Consider the following 20,813-nt stretch of genomic DNA (forward strand, 5'->3'; position numbering starts at 1 on the left):
CCATGGTCTAGTCATGAGGTCTGTGGTGACAGGTTAGACTCAATGATCTTTGAGGTCTCTTCCAACCTTGGTGATACTGTGAAATTGCTTTAATTTCATTGGCCTCATACCCAAAAAATCATTGCAAGATTTTTAGAATCAACGAGCTAGCAAGAGAATTATGAGGATGTAACATGTGCCACAGCAAGGAATAAGTCAGGACAGAATCAGAGAGTCCACAATTCTGGGATGTGTTCCTGTTCAGGACAGCACCTGAAGCACATTTTCACATGGAAACAAATTATAAAGTTTTAAAAGGTTATCACATCAAAGAGAACTGGAACTACATGTACCCTTTGAGACATCAGGACTTTATCTGATTGTGAATTGCAGGTGTACACAAAGGTACAGAATATTCCAGAGCCCAAGATGCTTAAACATAAAATATAACACTGCCTTTGACTCCTATGATAATTTACACTTCCAATTAACTTCAACATCTTTGCACTTTGCAGTCAGATACAGACCACAAGTACACGAACAAGTCTGCATGAAAAGAACAATGCTGACACTCCAAGCGATGGTTGCTGTGCAATCCCCCCTTTAGTTTCATATTCCTACTGATGCATGCAAGTCTGCTTTCTCTTACAGGCAACTTGTCAGAGAGCAAAAACAATATGTTTCAAAGAAAAATCTCATTTCACCTAGGCCATGGTAAAACATAAAGGTTACATCACTGTGTTTGGTAGAAATTTGCAACTAAACCCCTTCACACTCAAAGGCTTTTGTCAACGATAAAGAAAATGCAAATAAATTGTTTTGTAAATCAAAACACTACATAGCAGATGTGGAAGTGCTTGGAAAAGAGACAATAAACGTTCTCTTCACACACAAAAAAACACAAAACAAACCCCTCAGGAGATACTTACATACAGGATTGTTAGATCTTAACTGCAAAGTCCACCGTGACTATACTGAAACAGATGATTATAGGAGCTGCTAGGATTAATCCAGATGAAAGCAGCAGCAGCTAAATGGTGTTCATTAGGGGAGAAAAAAACCCAAGTTGCACAACGGCTACAATCTCACCATACAAGACACAAGAAATTAGAGACCAAATCTGCTAAAAAGTGTTCAGACTTGCACTTCTCAGATCTGATGTTTACACACAGGCTGAGTAAAACTTGTGAAACTTCCCTTTCCACCTTTGGCAACCAAACAAAACCAGGAAAACAAAGGGTTGTAAAGGAGAATGACAAAGTAGGGCTTTTGCTCATGTGTGAACCACTTGGCAACAACCACCTCTTCTCATCCCTTTCTACCTCTAATGTGTAAAAAGCCAAAGTCTAGGGCACACAAGAGCACATGACTGCATCCCATCAGAAATCCAGTCTTATTTATAGCATCAGCTAGCACCACTGAGGCAAAGTCCACTGTGCTCAAAGGAAACAAGGTACTTAGCTTTCCCTAAACCAAACAAACCAGAAAGACGACAGTGAAAACTATACAGAGTTCAGCTATCCCTTGTCACAGTCTTTTTGGAGTCAGCCCTATTGTATTTTGCACCAAGAATAACTCAGAAAATAAAACAAAGCCACGTCTCTGGCAAAACCAGCGCAGCCAGAGGATAACAGAATCCAAGGAGAATCACCCCTGAAGCTAAATCAGAATGTGAGCGAGTCAGGCACAGAGGAAGTGTTTCAGGGTTATGTGCTTCCAATTCTTCTGCTCAGCTCATGGGCTTCATTAACCAAAGAAAAATTTACAGTGAACAAGTGTTAAAAAAAATAAAGTGACAGTTTACTTCCCACTTGCATTTACACAGCATTTGATACATTTCTTTGAGCTGGAAGATCATGCATTTTCAACAACTTAAAAAGAACCCCAAAGTACTGTATTTGACCCAGTTTAATACCGAAATGAAAACCATTTACTTGAGTCACTTGATACAGCCACATCCAGCACTTTCATGCATTAACCTTCCTATCTGCAGCATACAGGAACTATTTATCACCTGTTGGGATTTGGTGGAAGTGTAAGGCACTGAATCTATCTATTTAACTACCAGGCAGGACAGTACACTCCCTTTACTGAGCTCTGAACTACTCTGGCCCAGAAAAACACACTGACTGCCTTCACAATTAGGAGCTTTAATAAGGCAGTCTAACAAAGAAAATCTTTGCCTGACTGTGTTTCTGCAGTTAGCTGCAGTGTGCAGGCTGGCTCCATTTCATGCTAGGAGGCCACAGAAACGCAGGTTGCTGGTCTAATGACGCTTTGTGATTTGGATTTTTGCTGTTGCTTAGCAGTTATGAAAACAATCAACTTGACAAAGCCAGAATTCATAACCAAGAAATGTGGTGAGCTAAGCAAATGTTAAGCATAGAGCCCTACCTTTTGTAGTAAGAGCGAAGTCCTTAGAAGAATATTGCTATAGCCATGATATTAAAGTTAGAAACACTGTATTCTCTAGCAGGAAATCTGAACAAACATTCACCTTTTGTTGCTTCCCTAAGTCATTCTGCACAATTGCACAAAGAAGATTTCTGGTCATCAAGTTCTCCCCAGCTGCAGAGAATACCTTTTTTAACCACATTAAATAAATAATAATAATAAAAGTAAACCAAAAATCTTCAGTTACCATAAACCAACGCAGCTCATACATTCTGCTGAACTTCCACTGCACATCTAATCCATGACTCCTAAAAATAATAATGAAATATTACGTAACATGATCCAGGTTCCCGTGGCTGAGGGAACTGAGGTTCTTTAGTCTGGAGGAAGCCAAGTGGAGACCTTTTTGCCCTCTACAAATACCTGAAAGGAGGTTGTTGGTCTCTTCTCCCTAGTAACTAGTGACTAGATGAGGGGGAAAGGGCTTCAAGTTGCACCAGGAAAGGTTTAGGTTGGACATTAGGAAACATTTCTTCACCAAACGGGTTGTCAAGCACTGGAACAGGCTGCCCAGGGAAGTGGGGGAGTCAGCATCCCTGTGTTCAAAAAAACCATGTCCACATGGCACTCTGGGACATGGTTTAATGGCCATCATGGTGTTGGGTTGATGGTTAGACTTGATGATCTTAGAAGTCTTTTCCAGCTTTAGTGATTCTATGATTCTAGGTTATTCCAACACCAATACAAAAGACCAACACTGCACTAGCATGGAGAAAAAGATCTCATCCAGAATGCTCTGATGCATTCATTAAGTTTTCACATCATGAAGAAAGTGACTATTCAATGCCCAATATCACATTGGTAGGCTTTTTGGAAGATAAAATCCAGCCTGCAGCACAGTCTCATGTAATGATGCTGCTCCAACTCTGCCAACTCTCAGTAGTAGGTGTAGCCTGGAGCTAGAGAGAAGCCATCCACAAATATAGAATTTCAGGGAAGAGAGACCCACAGACCAAGTCTTTGCACACAAAGCATGAGACAGACATGTGGTGGGTCGCTTACTGTCTTTGGGACTCACTCTTACCACATTTTTTTCTCATCAAAATTGTTGCCAACAATGCTGTGTTATACTTTGTAAACCCAGGCTGCTCTTCATAGAAATCTTCCATCATGGACAGTGCTTCAAACACGAAGCAGACTGAGTGCTTACTACAAAGTCCATGCTGCCTCCTGTGGTAAGTGGTTGTAACTGGGGCCCCTCAGTTTAGGAAAGATGTTGACTTGCTGAAAAGTGTCCAGAGAAGGGCAACAAAGTTGGTGGGGGGTTTGGAACACAAGCCCTATGAGGAGAGGCTGAGGGAGCTGGGGTTGCTTAGCCTGGAAAAGAGGAGACTTAGGGGAGACCTTATTGCTTTCTACAACTACCTGAAGGGAGGTTGTAGCCAGGTGGAGGTTGGTCTCTTCTCCCAGGCAACCAGCACCAGTCTCAAGCTGCACCAGGGGAGGTTTAGGCTGGAGGTTAGGAAGAAGTTCTACACAGAGAGAGTGATTGCCCATTGGGATGGGCTGCCTGGGGAGGTGGTGGAGTCACCATCATTGGAGGTGTTCAGGAGGAGACTTGATAGGGTGCTTGGTTGCATGGTTTAGTTGATTAGGTGGTGTTGGATGATAGGTTGGACACAGTGATCTTGAAGGTCTCTTCCAACTTGATTTATTCTATTCTACTCTATTCTACTCTATCCTACTCTATTCTAACTAGCTTAACCACAAGATTTAGAGACATCGGTGTGCTTCCAGTGACTCTGATGTTCACACAGTGATGCCACTAATCACACAGCAGCCAGCTTCATTTTAAACATTTCCAAGTTAAAAAAAAAAAAGATATTAAAGAAATTTGTGCAATGTGCTCCTCCCAGACAATGAAACGATGGCCATGTTCTGATCTGCCTCTCCTTGTCTTCAGAGACAGAGTGACTTTACCTCTGCTTTATATGTTTACATAGCATAGCAAGTCTCTTTATTTTCTTGTGGTCAACACCAGGCAGATTAAGAGAGAGGTATTACTGGGGCTCTTCTACAGGGATAGTTTCAGTAAAGGAGTAACTAAGTTCCAACCTGAGGTTTGTATGAGCCTGTTCTCAGTAACTCATTGAAAACAGAGAGCAGGAGTGGGATCATATTAACAGCGTTTGGTACAAGGGACCCAGGAACACTTCACAGTATCACCAAGGTTGGAAGAGACCTCAAAGATCATCAAGTCCAACCTGTCACCACAGACCTCATGACTAGACCATGGCACCAAGTGCCACATCCAGTCCCCTCTTGAACCCCTCCAGGGATGGTGACTCCACCACCTCCCTGGGCAGCACATTCCAATGGCAAACGAAAGCACAAATGAACTTACTCTTACCTGTACTATCTAGACAAAGGTCCTTCAGTAAACTGTATCCATGTCCCAGCTTAAGGGCCTTCAGCCTTTCAAATAAAACCCAGTCCAAATTCTAAGCACAAGATGGAATTCAAAGCAGCCCAAACCAACAGCCACATACTATGAATACAGGAGCAAGAAATCCAGGTAGAGTCCCAATGGATTTCAAGGATCCATGTCCACCACTCACGACTGCAAAACCAGCCGGCATTTACCAGCTAGGCTGCCCAGAGATGGAAGAAACAGCAGATCACATCCAAGGGATTCAATTCAATTCAATTCTGCTTTTGGTTTCATAACAATGATCCTTCATCTTCTAGGTCAAATTGTAATTACAGGCTATTGCACTCATACCTGAGATGCTGTTGTTCTGTATTTTTTAAGTTCATTTCATAAATGCTCTTGCATAACATGCAGGGTTTAATCAGAATTAGGGTTCTATACTCCAGTTTCTATGGGCTGGGCAGTTTAGACATGCAGTCTAACAATGTGATTCGGATTCACTGGCTCCAGGCAAATGTAGTTCACTTTCAGGCAGCATATCCAGGACGAGAGGTAAAAGGCACATCAGGGACAACAGTGCAGTCACCCAAACAGGAGAAGCAGCACAAATGAATTAGCAAACCCAGCCAAAAGTAGGCTGGTGCCTGCTGAAGTGATTGAGCTGCTCCCAGCTTTAACTTACTGAAAGACACTTGCCTACAGGTACTGTCAGCTGATACAGCCCCAAGGAACCAAAGCATACCACAGAAGAGCCTGAATTTTTGCCGGCTGAACTTAATAGTCCCCACTAAAGGCTGATGACATGTAGATCAATACACAACAACTGCAGATCTGCATTTTCCCCTTGTAGTATGGAAGCTCCCCAGCTGGAAGAAAGCTTTGGCTTAGACTGCAGGAGAAAGCTGTGAAACTGTTTTTGAGCTAACATTGGCCCCAGCATCCAAAGAGACGTACCAACATGGCACTGCAATGAGTTAGCACACATAGGAGCCAGCATGCCTCCATGGCAGGGTTTAGCCAAAACAGAAAGCTGAGGAATGCAGCCTTCTCAGAGCATTGTTTCACTGCACTGTTGCGTTGCCACTGAAGCTCACAAGAAAACATTTCTCAGCAAAGTTATCACTGCTCAGGCATGCATAACAGCATCTGGAAGGTCCAGGGAAGATCACTAGAACAAATCTAATCTCTCGGCGCTGATTAGCTTCCCACACTCCCTATTTAGACAGCTCTTGTGCATACACACTTAATCCCTGGTTGCCGCTTCTACTTCTCAGCTGAAAGCAAATATGAACACACACACACACATCATCCTATGGCATGAATCACAAGATTTAAATTTACATGAGAAATATTTGTCAGAAGCATGCTCTCTTTGAAATCTATTTTCAAGACGTATAACAGTTACAGTCTCACAGTACTGTGATACTGTAACATGCAAATAATTTCTCTTTTTCTCCATATTTGTCTCCTCGGAGACCTAGACCAGGTCCTAATTATCCTCTTGTGAAAATGTATCCAGCAGAAGCAGAGACTTCCCTGCCAAAAATCTTTCCAGTGGAAACTGCCGCCATGAACGCCGCTGCTTAAACTAGGCTGCAACGAAAGTATCGAAGCCCGAGAGGGGAACAAAAAACCCGTGTTCACGTCTAGCAACAACTTCCTGAAAAACCAATACAGGAAATTTCCTTAAAATGACTTTATTTTGCTGAAATAACAATGAAGGGGGTGGAGGGCGGGGAGGGAGGGCTGAACAGGAAAAGCAAGTCTTTCTGTCAGTTGCCATTTGGGTGTTCATTGCTAAATACAGATATCATTCACCACATACAAGATCAATGGCAGCTGCTGTAATTACAGTCATGGTTTGGAGGGAAGCGCTGCCAGAGCACTACCAACCACAGGAAGGAAATTCACATCTACTCAAGAGCATTTTTTCCACATGGTGTTATTTTTGTGGCACAGCACTCCAGTAGCACGGGGTGGGGGGCAGTAAATCAATGGCAGTGCCTATTTTAATCACACAGGCACAGGTCAGAGAAGTATTCTGCAGAAACACGCTGAACAAGGAAACAAAAGACCATGGCCACATCTTAAATACGGTTTTGTTTGTTTTAGTTACTTGGGCTGTTCCATGAATAAGCTTACATCAGCTAAAGTCAGGAGCTTAAATCCAGGCTTTTCCAAACTGACTCCTCCTAGATTCAGAACACAATGTTTTGGACTGTTTTTCTCCCCTGCTCTCTATGTAATCATGAGCAACCTAAGCGACATCTGATACCTCCAAACTGGTTTGACTCCCAGCAATCTCAGGTCTGAAGGATTTCTTGCCTTAGACATTAAATGAAAGAAACAAAACTGATTTGGGACTGAAATCAACCCTGAAGCCACATGGCCCTAGCCCTGATGCAGCTGGCATTGGTGTTCACCTGGGAGTCAGCAAACCCACAAGGGATGACCAGCGTATGACTGCAACAGCTTTATCTGGCCAGCCGCAAGGGAGGGCTGGTGCCTGGGGCACACTGCAACATTCCCACCCACAGGCTTCCAACAATGGGGCTTTGGCTGTGCGTTTGGGGAACCAGAACCTGGGTGTTTCTCTCTTTCTTGTGCAAAGCTTGACCCCATTCTGTCTGTCTCCACTCCTACCTTGGATTACTGATAAAATCACACTCCAAATTATCCTACCTTTTAGCTGACTGCCATTTTCCCTTTCCATGGTTGCTCCATGCAAGTGCTGGGAGCCGCACTTTGGCCACAGCAACCCAATGCAGAGCTACAGGCTGAGGTCAGAGTGGCTGGAGAGCTCCCAAACAGAGAGGGACCTGGGGGTGCTGATTGACAGCTGCCTAAACATGAGCCAGCAGTGTGCCCAAGTGGCCAAGAAGGCCAATGGCATCCTGGCCTGTATCAGGAATAGTGTGGCCAGCAGGAGCAGGGAAGTCATCGTACCCCTGGACTCTGCATTGGTTAGGCCATACCTTGAGTCCTGTGTCCAGTTCTGGGCCCCTCAGTTTAAGAAGGACATTGAGACACTTGAACGTGTCCAGAGAAGGGCAACGAGGCTGGGGAGAGGCCTTGAGCACAGCCCTATGAGGAGAGGCTGAGGGAGCTGGGATTGTTTAGCCTGGAGAAGAGGAGGCTCAGGGATGACCTCATTGCCCTCTACAACTACCTGAAAGGTGGTTGTAGCCAGGAAGGGGTTGGTCTCTTCTCCCAGGCAACCAGCACCAGAACAAGAGGACACAGTCTCAAGCTGCACCAGGGGAAGTTTAGGCTGGAGGTGAGGAGAAAGTTCTTCACTGAGAGAGTCGTTCGCCATTGGAATGTGCTGCCCAGGGAGGTGGTGGAGTCACCACCCCTGGAGGTGTTCAAGAGGAGCTTGGACGTGGCACTTGGTGCCATGGTCTAGTCATGAGGTGTGTGGTGACAGGTTGGACTCGATGATCCTCGAGGTCTCTTCCAACCTTAGTGATACTGCGATACAAATTTAAAAGAAGGAATTGACTCAACAGAAAACAATCATCAACACTGTTCTGTGAAAACAGATCTATTATGATCCTCACAGCTGATTTTCCCACGTCTCTCTTATTTTTGACAAATTAGTTTGGACAACAGATTTCTGTACATTTCTACATCTCTTCACCATTATTGCCACTGAACTTGATGAGGTTTGCGTTAGTCCCAAGTTCAGGTTTCTCAAGATCTAGCTGAAGTGAATTTCCACCATTTGGTTTATTAACCTCTCCTGTCACTTTAATGTGAGCTACAGCTTTTCTCAGGGTGCATTCTGTCCCACCTTCTAGGTAACCATTTATTGACCCAATCTCTCACAAACTTGTCTTTTGTCTCTAATGAGACACTGAGCTACTGAAGACCACCCTTTCAACCTAGAAATCCATGCAATTTTCAATCATTCTAACAATCTGTATCTCCAGCCCCTATTCCCACAGCTTCTTCAGCGAGGGATGATAACAAAAACCTCACTGAAGTCAAAGTCAAGAAATGCTATATCCATTGCTGTCCCCTCATCTACATAATCATTTCATTGTAAAAGTAACTGAGGCTGGTCAAATACAACATGCCCTTTTCTACATCTGGGTCAACTGTTGATTATCTTCTCAACCTGAAAAAAAGTCGCTGAGGAGATGATACACAATACCTCCAAGGACTGTGGTAAAGGTGGCTGACCAAAGTTCCCTGAATTCTTCCTTCTTATCCCTCTTGAAGATGGGTGTAATGATAGCCTTTCTCTAGCCTTCAAGGACTTCTCTGCTCTCTCTTTTAAGAAACCAGAATTGCAATTTTATCACCCATGTCCTTCAGCCTCCTAGCATAAATCTCACCCAACCCGATGGCTCTGAGTGCAACTGGCTTTTCTAAGGACATCTGAAGAGTAAAAAAAAAATGCTTTGTTTCCTGTGCAACCCTGCTTAGCTTTGTTCTCCTAGGCAATCTGTGCTTTTGTACAAAAATCATATTTGGAGCAGGAATTTATCATGCCTCTTTCTTGGAAGGTCACACTGCAAGGTGGTCTCCTCTTGCCCACACACTCAACTCCACACTGCTTGGATTCTCAGAACCCAGCATTTATCCTCACTTCACTCTTTTGAAATAAGAAAGTGCCCTACCCCCTGATCTTAATCAGCAGATGTCTGGCAAAAAGTAGTTCTCACAAGCAGATGCTGGAAAGAATAGAATCCAAATCATCAGAGCATGAAGCCTCCAAACACTAAGGGAGAAGGACAGAGATACAAAAAATACCCACAGTGCAAAGTGAAATATTTTTACCCTTCCTTTAACACTATCTCCAAAGTAACTGAAGGAATGAAGAAAAGCAGTACCTCACCCTTCTGACACATGCCCTTATACTCACTGAACAGGACTAAAATTACTATTTGGATTGTGCTAGGATGTGGTTCCTTCAGGAGAAGGAGGGAAACCCATTAATGCGATGTCCTCACTGACATTACAGATCTCACTGCTCTCTTGACAAACTTGCCAGGTGACCTTCCTGAGTGCTACATATCACCAGAGTCCTGCACCTGGGCCACAACAATCTCAAGCAATGCTACAAGCTTGGGGAAGAATGGCTAGACAGCTGTGTGGCAGAAAAGGACCTGGGGGTACTGATTGACAGCAGTTGTAGACAGCAAGAAGGTCTCCCCTGAGCCTGCTCTTCTCCAGGCTAAGCAACCCCAGCTCCCTCAGCCTCTCCTCATAGGCCTTGTGCTCCAAACCCCTCACCAACTTTGTTGCCCTTCTCTGGACACGTTCCAGCAAGTCAACCTCCTTCCTAAACTGAGGGGCCCAGAACTGGACACAGGACTCAAGGTATTGGACTAACCAGCGCTCTGTACAGGGGCAGAATGACCTCCCTGCTCCTGCTGGCCACACTGTTCCTGATAAATTGTATGGCCCAACATATTTTTTTCTTCATAACATGTAGTTCTGGGGGAGATGCATAACTTTTGTGTTTATCCCAAGACATCAGAACATATGTTCCCTTGCTAACACCACACCAGATACTTACTTAATCAAAGAATAAACACTCACATAAAGTGGCTTCTGCAGTTGTAGGTTTATAATTTATGAATAGGACAAAGATGACAAAGCTGATATATTTTATCTTAAGTTTTCAGCCAGACTGTTTCAGAATTTTCTTTTTAAATACAAGAAGGTACATTTCCATAAAGTATGGAAAATGTGGCATTTAAAAAAAAAAAAAGAGGCAATGAAGTATGACCTTTTCATCACAGAACTATAGCAATCCTTATTGTATTTCCCTGCCCTTAAATCTTTCTGAACCTTCACAACAACTGTCAAATAGATGAAATACCTCTGTTGGTGCAAGTGGAAAGTCCTGGTCTGGTGAGATTTTTGCATAATGCTGTACAGAACACAAAAACCCCAACCACCTATGGGACACCCTAGGGAAGATTCCATGGTGAAAGGAAGGTGCTGCTGGCATTTATAAGCCAGCAATTAGCAGCACTTTAGATTACAAGTATCTCAATCCTGACATTTGGGGCACTCTGTTCTTCACAGACAGGACACAATGTTGCACATAGCAGGTGAGAGTTTGAAAGAGACACAAAGAGGAAACAAAACAAACCAGGGGGAAAAAACAAGCGTGAGGAAGTGTCCATTTTATTGTATAAACAATCCAGCAGACTGAGGGATATTTGTACAAAACTACAAAGTATCAAACACTGCCAACGCTAGTTGACTGCAAATACAGAGAACACACCGAAAAGATACGCATTTAGAGTAAAAATATATGTAGGGACTTGCACGCATCAGATGAAAAAGAATCCTGTTGTCTTGATTACTTGCAACTAGCAGGCATAATAAATTTAGCTTACTCTAACACAGGAGACAAGACACAAGCCTCCTGCTGTATCTCTAGGTGTTTGATTGCACTTTTGTTTGTCCTTTTATACTTTCACAAGATGTACTTGCATAATTCTGCTTTTTATTTGTCTAGCACTTTAAGGGCTCACAGTCACAACCCCATCAGTCACATTAGGTGTAGGCATATGTGGAAAACAAAAGAACTATTCTCTTTGCTGGAACCCTGTCATATAATGAAAGGTAGTTTTAATTTCACAGCACTGTGGCTGGTTTACCATTTTGAACACATGAACCTTAGATCAGAGAGGAGCTCCTACAAAAGGCTCTAGATCACCTTACTTGATCTTTCTAATCAAGAGTTACATGGGTTGCCATGGAAATTAAATGTTAGTGGCAAGTAGGGAACTTGTGGTTTGAGAAATACTCATTATTTCATTTGAGAAGGCAAGAACTTGCCCATCTTCAAGGTTGCAATCTATGGTCAATGATGGAAATTCTGGCATTGCATATTATTTTTTTGAAGAGGACTATCCAATTTTTTAAGGTGAAATACTGATAGGTAGGCATTCCAGTCTATAACCTTTAAGACTGGAAGTTTTAAATCACATTTAACTTCAAGGGCAAAGCAGACAGTCACAAAACAACCTGTCCTCCTACATATGTCACCATCCTGCTCTTGGGGAAATCCAGCCATTCAGAAAGATGACAGAAATGCATTCAGTATTAATGCAACTTCAGCCTGGGTATGATTCACCAGCAGAAAGGTGGCTATCGAAATGAAACCATTTCTTACTCGACAAACAAAGCTGCAGTAAATGTAACGTTAACAGGCAAAAAGTTTCCAACAGTAACATGAGAAGTAAGACCCCCACCTCCTCCAAGTGGTGGAGTATGAGCAGCTCATACACATCTATCTGTATGCTGTGATTGACCTACTGTCAGATCAGTTTAGTTATCACACCATCTTGGAAGCATATAGTTTCACCTGCTTGCTGCAAACTCTTGGAGGGCAGCAGCCAGCAATGAGCAATGCCAAAGCAGTCCCTGAAACACCTTGAGCTAGCCAAAGCAAAAGTCTTTCCACTGGTAGAGAATTCAATCTTACCCTCTGTACATAAACAACTGCCTGCATCTCAATTGCATATGGTCCAACAGAAATATTCCTCAGAAAAAAAACACCAGGCCAAAACCACTTGATGCCCCATGCATGGAGCATTCCAGTACCAACAACTGAACATCCCTTCCCTGCATATCAACTGACTTGGACCCTGTAGCAAACGGCAGCACACAGGATTTGAGCCAAGTGCCTGTGAAGCACTAATTATAGCATAAATACACAAGAGCTTCAGAACATGGTGGAGAGGGGTGAAATTCTCTTCTGAGCCACTGGGATTGATACACAGCAGTTTGCCTGAGACTGCGTAGCAATGAAGGGTCAGTGATAGGCCAAAATGCAGATGAAGTGATAGGTGAAATCAGTCTTTAAGCACACAGCTTCATTATCTCCTCTGTCTGCTTAGTGAAGGCTGAGAGAGAATAAAGAGATTGGGAAATAGGGGGGATGAAAAAAAGATAATAACAGAAAAACGCATCGGCATCCATCTTTTACCATCAAACCCATCCATTGTTCAGCAAGCCCTGAAACCTTGAATTCAAGCACAGTATTGCCCCACAGGCTGTTTGGAGGATACATGGGAAAAAACAGCAGTCTTTGAACTTGAGCATAAGAATAATGAACAATTAGAGCTACTGACAGACAGTGTTATGGCAAAATAAACTGGTTCACTGCAAAACCCCAAAGGTTTTCCACTGAGTTGACAGGTTTGACTACATCTAGATGCAAGATCTGATGGTTGTTTTGATACATACAACAGAGCATGGCATAAACACTCTGGCATCTCTGGGCTCCTTGCCCTCTCCTCTCTGCCACAGTGTCATCAAGTTTATTTCAGATACAAAGAAACACACACACACAAAACCCCAAACCAAACAAAAAACCATCTGCAGAGGGGATCACTGACACTCTGACCCATACTAGGAGTGTATTAGCTTAGCCAGTTTACTCTAGAGTATCTGATAAAGATAGCAGCAATGACAGCTCAAAGGAGGTCACTGGTAGAAGACAGTATGATTCAGTGATCTGGGACTTCATTTCTTCCCACAGATGGCAAGGGATGGGCTCCATTGGGAAGTACAAGCAGAACTGCATCAAAGCAATAATGTATGTTACTGAAGAAAGGATCAGAGGGCACAGAAAAAGCTTTGCTGAGAAGTTGGAGCTGCAGCCTCTGGAACAAAGGGGAATTTACTGCATGCCATATTAGACCACATGGCTATCAGAGCTCCAGGTTTGCAAACTTTTTCTTTACAGATATATGAAGTGAGGATTAACTACGAGCATTATTCTGTCACATTCAGTTTAGAAACATGACTACATGAGACTAGGTGTCTTATTAGTGTTCTGGGGACCAACAGTCTCGGTCTCCTCAAAAATTTTGTTGTCCAGTAAAGAATTTGGGTGCTTTACAGCAATGACATTGACTTCAACAGCCACAGGAAATCTACAATCAGTCCAAGACTGTGATATTGCCCTTGACTTAAAGCTAGAAGCAACAAATAAGCTGATGTCAGCGCACGCAATAGAAGTTTTGCCAACAAAATTCTGCAACAAAATTTCACCTTCAAAACTGTCCTTAAACTGAGGTTTAAACAGAATCATGTCATCCATTTCAGACCAGCTAATAACAAAAAAAAAGTTTCACTAACAGCACTGTGAGTGTGCACATTATGAAGGCGTTTATCTTGGGCAGGCAAGGCTTTTTTCTCTCTCCCCTTCACAACAGAGCACTTTGATAGTCTCATGATTGAGTTATGAGCATGTAATAGACGAATTTCAGAAGAAACTTGTTTGTTTTTATGCTTAAAGAGAAACCTTTTGAATACTGATGTCCAATAAGACTGTGAATAAGCAAAGACAGGTGGTAAAAGCAGATGGTTTTGAAAAGATCTGCATCAGTCCCTGGCTCTGCTGACACAGAATCCACAGGATTCTGGCAGAAATAAGCGGTTCCCTTCCTCTTCTTTCTTTGCCTCACTCAAGAAAACCTTGCTGGTTGCCACAAGGCCAGGATGAGACTGGCAAAGCATGCTCAGTCACACTCTTCATCCCACTCCAAATTGCTTCTTCCTTGCAGCCAAACACAAGTGATTGATACAGGCTGAGCAGCTGTGTGGTCAGCTGATAGGAGCCACAAAATCACCTCCGTGTTTGCTGGTCCTAACCAGAAACAGAGCAGGCAATGCTCCTGGTTTCAACAGCCTAGCACTATGGTTATTCACCACAGAACGCAATCACTTTGCTTCTAGTTGTTGCTTCTGACCATGCCAGAGAAAGATCTAAATGTGAGCATCACTGAATGCTCTAGACAACAACACACCTTCCAGCACAGACCTCTGCGGAAAGCACTGGCTCATTTCTGAAGGCCTTGGTGATAAAGGAGGAGGTATCTCAGATGCTTCAACTCTGCATAACCAAACTTCCACAAATGGTGAATAACCTTATGTCGTTAGCCACATGGGAAGCAAAGCTCAGACAGGCATAATTATTCACATTATATCTCAAAGTAAAGGCAGCAGGCAAAGAAATTCTTTCCTATGTCAATGAAAGCAGTAACAGAAAAGTACAGTTCCAAATGATTGTTGTGCCTTTGGCTAAAACAGTGCTGACTGCTGTGGCCACAACCTTCTTCATATCATTGTACTTGTGCTTAAGAGCAAAGAGCCACTCCTAATGAGCAAACAATGCCAGCTTGAGGCCATCATTTTCTTCATGCTGCATTAGCTGAAGCCCATCACTAGTTGAGGTCAGCTGCAGCTCTTTTGAGGTATCACAGCACACCTATAAAGATGACTCAGGCAATTTCATATACCACCACTAAAATAAGTCAAATGGTACCACCTCTGGCTACTATCAAATTCATATGTATAGCCCCTTGTTAACTCCACAGCACACCCATCTCGAAGAACCTCTTGGAAGACTGTTAGTGCCAACACATTTTGTGAATAAATTAAGAATCCCTCTTTTAGGACATACTAAGGGGTGCTGTGGGAATTACACTTCTGAAAAGGACTGAGCCCTTTTCCACACAGTATTTCTGCTTTGCAGATTTTTCTCAGAAACAGGTCTGATTCACCCAATGTCAGTGTAACACTTACTGTTGTTTTCCATTTCTTTAATTAGCAGATGTAGCTTTGGAAGAATCTTTCCTTCATTCACCTATAGCATTGTCTACAAAGCTGCAACAAAGCTACCTTTTTATAATTTCACTCACAGAAGCAAGACAGTTTCTGAAGGAATATTCCAGAGAGGGTGTGACACTACAGTGTATTTATGTTCAGCATCCCCCAAGTAAGAAAAGGCCCTTCTTAAACATCTATGACAAAATAAATCTACATTCTTTAGGTAAAGTCAGGGAATGTTTCTTTCCTTCAAATCAGGGTGTATGGTTGTTTTGAGGAAGATCAAACAAAAAGAAGCAATTGTCAGTCCAGCTGGCCCCAAGTTTGTACAGCACTGCAAAAACAGCAGTGGAAACTGAGTTTGTTATAGAGGTACACATAATCAAGGACCTGATGAACTAAGCATACCAGGAAACTTTAAGGCCAAAAAGTTAAGTAAGTGTATTCTTGAAGGAGGTGGGGCCTTACTCTGACATGCCAAACAACCACCTCCTCTTCTCAGAGCACAGAGCTCTGAATTAAGGTTTCAGGACAATTCTGCCACTGACCTGATTTATAACACAGTAAAATTGCCTCTCATCTTTCAGGACAATAAAACACGGATCTGGGCAAGGCTGAAAGACAACTGTAGAAACTAAATTGTAAGCATCCAGTTTGTGACAAGTCAGATCTGAACTGACTGGAAAAAGCACAGGAAGTTTATCAGTCAAAGCTGTCTCCAGAGCAGAGCTGCAAACTTGGTGCCTCTGCTAACAGGTCGTTCCCTGCTTCTCTGGCAGTCTGTCTCTAGGCTCTTCTTTTGCCCAGCTGATGTACTACAGCTTTTATTTATTCAGGCTTTTCTCACATGATCATCAAGATGTTTTAAAAGTACAGTTCTCCACTACTAATTTAAACAAGCATTAATAAGCATTAGAATCAAAACTCAAACTGGCAAGAATTTGCAGTTTTGTTACAGTATCAGATGCATCCTTGAACATCCTCTAAATATAGTAAAAGTCTGTCCTCAATTTGCTGCAGCTATTTTTAATTCAGATACCTTTGAGTGAGTGAATCTCTCCTCCCTCTCTCAAATGTTCTATTCTCATCACCCAGGTATTCATGTTTACAGTGACTTCAACTTTGACAAACACCCCAAAACAAGGGGGAAAAACCACCTTGGTTTTGCACAACTATAGTTTATCAGAGGAAGAAAACACAACAGATCTAGGAGATTAAAGCACTATGTTATAAGAAGAACTTTACAACTTTCCTACAGCAACTACTAGCATACTTTTTAAATGCTGTAGTTACTTTGAAGAGGAGCAGATTATACAGTAATAAATAGAACTTGCACTGCCCTCTTCAAGAACAGGTAAGCACAAAATGATGATGCTTTTGATATAGGAGATGCAAAGGAAAACAAACTCCAGCAGCAAATCTCTGCACTGCCAGCAGCTTCTTATCATACAGGCATGAAGGTTCCCAGAACACCAGCACAAGCAGCAAGTTATGGTCTAAAAGTAGCACACCAAAGCAATGGAAGCTTTGGTATTAAAACCTTCTGAAAGGCCATGCATTTTAGTACATCTTTGGGATTGCCCAACAGTTCAGTTGTATACTTATTTTAATACATATTCAAGTGAACCAGGATTAGAACAAATATGGACCTCGCAGCACATTTTTCTCACCTACCTTCACAGATAGCAAAGTCTTAAGTCTAAATGGAGATGCAAAGCTAGTCTTTTGATTTAATTTCTAGTGAAATATTTCTGGGAGAAGCAACTCTTATTCAGTTTTACTGCTTCCTACTGCAAGTCAGTGGGCTGTCATTATTCATTCGTCTGGTTATGCCCTTAAAAGGCTTAGAGGCAAACACAAAGCAAATTGTTCTGAGCAACAACGCTACTGTGAAGGGCTCTAGAAGACAAGACAAGGGCACAGTCTCTAATTTCTAGAAAACCTAGGATATCCTCACAGGAACCTCCAACAAAACTGGAGTTGAATCTCTGTGGTGTCATGTGAATGTGTGGGCAGCAGGAGCGTCCAGCAATTTCCCAATCAAGAGACAGAAAACACTAGCAAGGCTCAGAATAAGGAGCCATCCCACCCCACCCCACCCCACCCCCCCCGCATACGATTAAAACTCTATTTCTTTATAATACCATACTTCTTTGAAAAGGAAAACGGATGGGCCTAACAGCAGGGAAGACATAAAGGCAAGCCTCCGGGGCAGTTATGCCAGATCTTCCCATTTCTATTTTCGATTGCCCCCACCCAGAGCTGTGAAACCTAGCAGGAGCCGCTCACCACATCCTCTCCTTATTCGCAGGGCTGCGCTCCATCTTCAACTCTGCCATAGAGAGGCTGGGCTGGGGCCGCCGCTCCCCTCGGGGCACCACCCAGCGCCACGGGGGCCGGCCAAGCCCCGCTCGCATCCCCGCAAGCTCTGCGCCAGCCACGCACCGCTCCCCACAGCCGCGGGTCGGAGCTTGCCCCCGGGCTCGCCGTACCTGCCCGTCGCGATCCGGCCTGGCCCCAGCCGAGCCTCCCACAACCGCGGCAGCCGCAGCCGGCCCGGCCCCGCCGCCCCTGGCCGGCTGCACCCCTGCCGTCTTCCTTACTTCCTGGGCATCATCCTCCACAGCGTCGCCTCCTCTCCCCCACCTCCATTTATTTTTTGCTTCTCCCCCCTGCAATGTCCCCCAGCGGGTTTATTACCTTCAATCACCGCTTTCCCAACCAATTCCTGTCTCCAAAACGCTGTCCCCACCTTCCCTAGCGCACAAGCAACTCCCGGCAATGAAAAGCAGGAGGCAAACAAGAAAATGCAAATAAAAACCAGAACGGTCTCCTTCCCCTATGCGTCTGATACTATATATCCGGCCGGGGGAGGGAGGGAGGAGCGGCAGCTTGGCTCTGCCTTCCCCCTCCGCCGCCTCTCGCACCCAGCGGCTGCGGCCGGGGGTTCCCGGAGAGGCGGCTCTGCCGAGGGATGCGGACCAGCTCAGGCCGCCCGCGCTCGGCTCCTCGCCTCCGCCTTGCCTGGCCCTGCTTCCGTGCTGCCGAGCTCAGGAGAAACGGCGAGCGGCACGACTCTGCAAGCGGGAGCCAGGCACAACAGGGGCAGGCGACAGGGGTTTACCCCCGACAGGACTCGGACAGGTCCTGCCTCAGGCCGCCCCTTCTTCCTCAGCCCCTGCGGCTGCCGGCATCGCCCAGCAATGCCACGTTTGGCTGCCCCCTCCCTGCGCAGCCTGCCTCAGCCGCTCCCCCGTTAGCTGTGCCGCAGAGTACCCGAGCACGCCGCAGCAGCCCTCGGAGGAATTCAAAGCTGGCGAGTCAGAACTCCCTCCTCGAGTGCTCCTTCTCCTTACCGGCGTAGCGAGGCTCCTCTGCCGGTGCGGCTGCCTCCTGGCTCCCCGGGGCGAAGGGGGCGAGCGACTGCGGCGGCTCCTCAGCGCCTCCCCGAGCCCCTGACCGGCCCTCGTTCACCCCCCGCCTCCGCCCGTCGCGGAGAGCAGCAGCGCTGGGCGGGAGCGGGAGGCAGGCTGGGCTGCAGCCCCTGCCTGCGGCCAGGAGGGGAGACGTCCAGGGAAGAGAAGTGAAACCCAAAGCATTTTAAATCCATGACGAAGGGGCAAGGTAAGCAGTCCCTCGGGTGTCCTCCAAGGTTATTACACTTCCTCCTCTTCTCAGCTTAAAGCAGAATTTAACCTGCCTGTTTCAAATGCTCAAGAAGGATGTTGTACGCAGAAATGAGAATTATAAAATCAGCATATTAATGACACAATTTGTCTTACAAGCATTAAGAGAAACCGAGCCGTGCAACAATAGCTACTGCTCAGCCACCGGTACCTACCTGTGCCACGAACATTGATTTTCTCACTTCAGCTGTTGCAGGTAACACCCTTAGAAAGATCTTTGCAACCCAACATAAGAGTCAGCAAGATACCGTGCTTTTATATCCTCTTGTTATGATAGGTACAAACCCCAATATTACAAAGTTGTGTTTATCTAATTATCATCTTCAATTTATTAGTGCTGCAAAAGCACCAGCCCCAGAGAGGTTGGGTAAGATGCCCACTGATGACTGAATCAGTGTCAGAGCTGGCAGCAGAACTCCAAACACAAAGGAATTAGGAGCTACACCTACTCACAGCTCTCCAGTCTCCAGCTCCTTACTTGAGAGGCTTAAAGACTGCAGATGCCTGCCATTTCCACATGGGATCTCCTTTTGCAAGTCTGTTTGCACAACTGCACACTAGTAGTTAAAGCCTACGACTAGGTGGAGTCTCCAAAGTAGCCACATTTTCACCTCCTCCTGCCTGGTGCTCTTACAGTACACATCCCACTACTCCTAATCAAAGAATCACAGCATGACAGGGGTTAGAAAGGACCTCCAGAGATCTCCTAGTCCAATCCCCCTGCCAGAGGAGGATCATCCAGGCAGTTTTTGGATGTCTCCAGAGAAGGAGACTCCCCAGCCTCCCTGGGCAGCCTGCTCCAGGGTTCTGGCACCCTCACCATACACAAGTGTCTCCTCATGTTGATGTGGAACCTCCTGTGTCCTAGCTTGTACTTGTGGTGCTTGGGCATAAAGCTCTGTGGATCACAGAAGTCTAAATTGTTCAGGACAAAAGATCTATGTTAACTTCTCTCCATGCTGCAGCTATGGAGCTGGAGCAATTCTTACATGTGAGGTCAGACAGCTGTTGTAGGAACTGAACCCACACAATGGGATGGGGTGTAGGACTTAATCATTTGTATAGATGGAAGAAAGGCTGCTGCCTTCACAGGGAAGGATGTGATATCTCAGTGGATTTGAGGACTCGGCATGGGAGTGGAAGCTCTGGCTTCAGTATTGCTGGGTAAAGAGCTGGCTGGCCAGGGTCAGAGAGACAGTGCTGAACTGAGTCAAGTCTAGTGGTGTTCCCCAGGATTCAGATTTGGGACAAGTGTGGTTTAATATCTTTATCAGGAATCTGGATGAGGAAATTGAGTGCACCCTCAGCAAGTTTGCAAAAGACACTAAATTGGGTGGAAATGTTGATCTGCTTGAAGGTACAAAGGCTCTGCAAAGGGATCTGGACAGGCTGGATTGATGGGCTGAGGTCACATGTATGAGGTTTAACAAGGACAAGCACCAGGTCCTGCACTTCAGTCACAACAACCCCATGCAATGTTACAGGCTTGGATCAGGGTGGCTGAAAAGCTTCCTGGCAGAAAAGGAACTGAGGTTGCTGGTTGACAGCAGGCTGAACCTGACAGTGTGCCCATGTGGCCAGCAAGGCCTACAGCATCCTGGCTTGTATCAGGACTAGTGTGGCCAGCAGGAACAGGGAAGTGATCACATCCCTGTACTTGGTGCTGGTCAAGATGCACCACAAATACTGGGTTCAGTTTTGTACCCCTCAGTAGAATACATAGAATAAACCAGGTT

The 20,813-nt window shown here is 44.8% G+C and overlaps 1 protein-coding gene across 5 annotated transcripts in view; it reads right to left on the reverse strand.

Moving 5' to 3' along the window:
* The window catches only part of FAR2 (fatty acyl-CoA reductase 2), a 127,883-nt gene extending 109,006 nt beyond the window's left edge, over positions 1-18,877 (reverse strand). Inside the window, exon 1 of one of the 5 annotated variants that reach the window (XM_054173827.1) lies at positions 18,748-18,877. The gene's annotated coding sequence lies outside the window, so the exon portion shown is untranslated. Of the gene's footprint in view, positions 1-17,680; positions 17,697-18,091; positions 18,225-18,667 lie in introns of those variants that run through there. The other 4 variants (XM_054173830.1, XM_054173829.1, XM_054173826.1 and 1 more) reach the window with 4 other exon arrangements.
* Between the last annotated feature and the right edge of the window lie 1,936 nt (positions 18,878-20,813).

The sequence above is a fragment of the Dryobates pubescens genome, chromosome 27 (genome assembly GCF_014839835.1).
Source record: "Dryobates pubescens isolate bDryPub1 chromosome 27, bDryPub1.pri, whole genome shotgun sequence".
Classification (NCBI taxonomy): Eukaryota; Metazoa; Chordata; class Aves; order Piciformes; family Picidae; genus Dryobates; species Dryobates pubescens.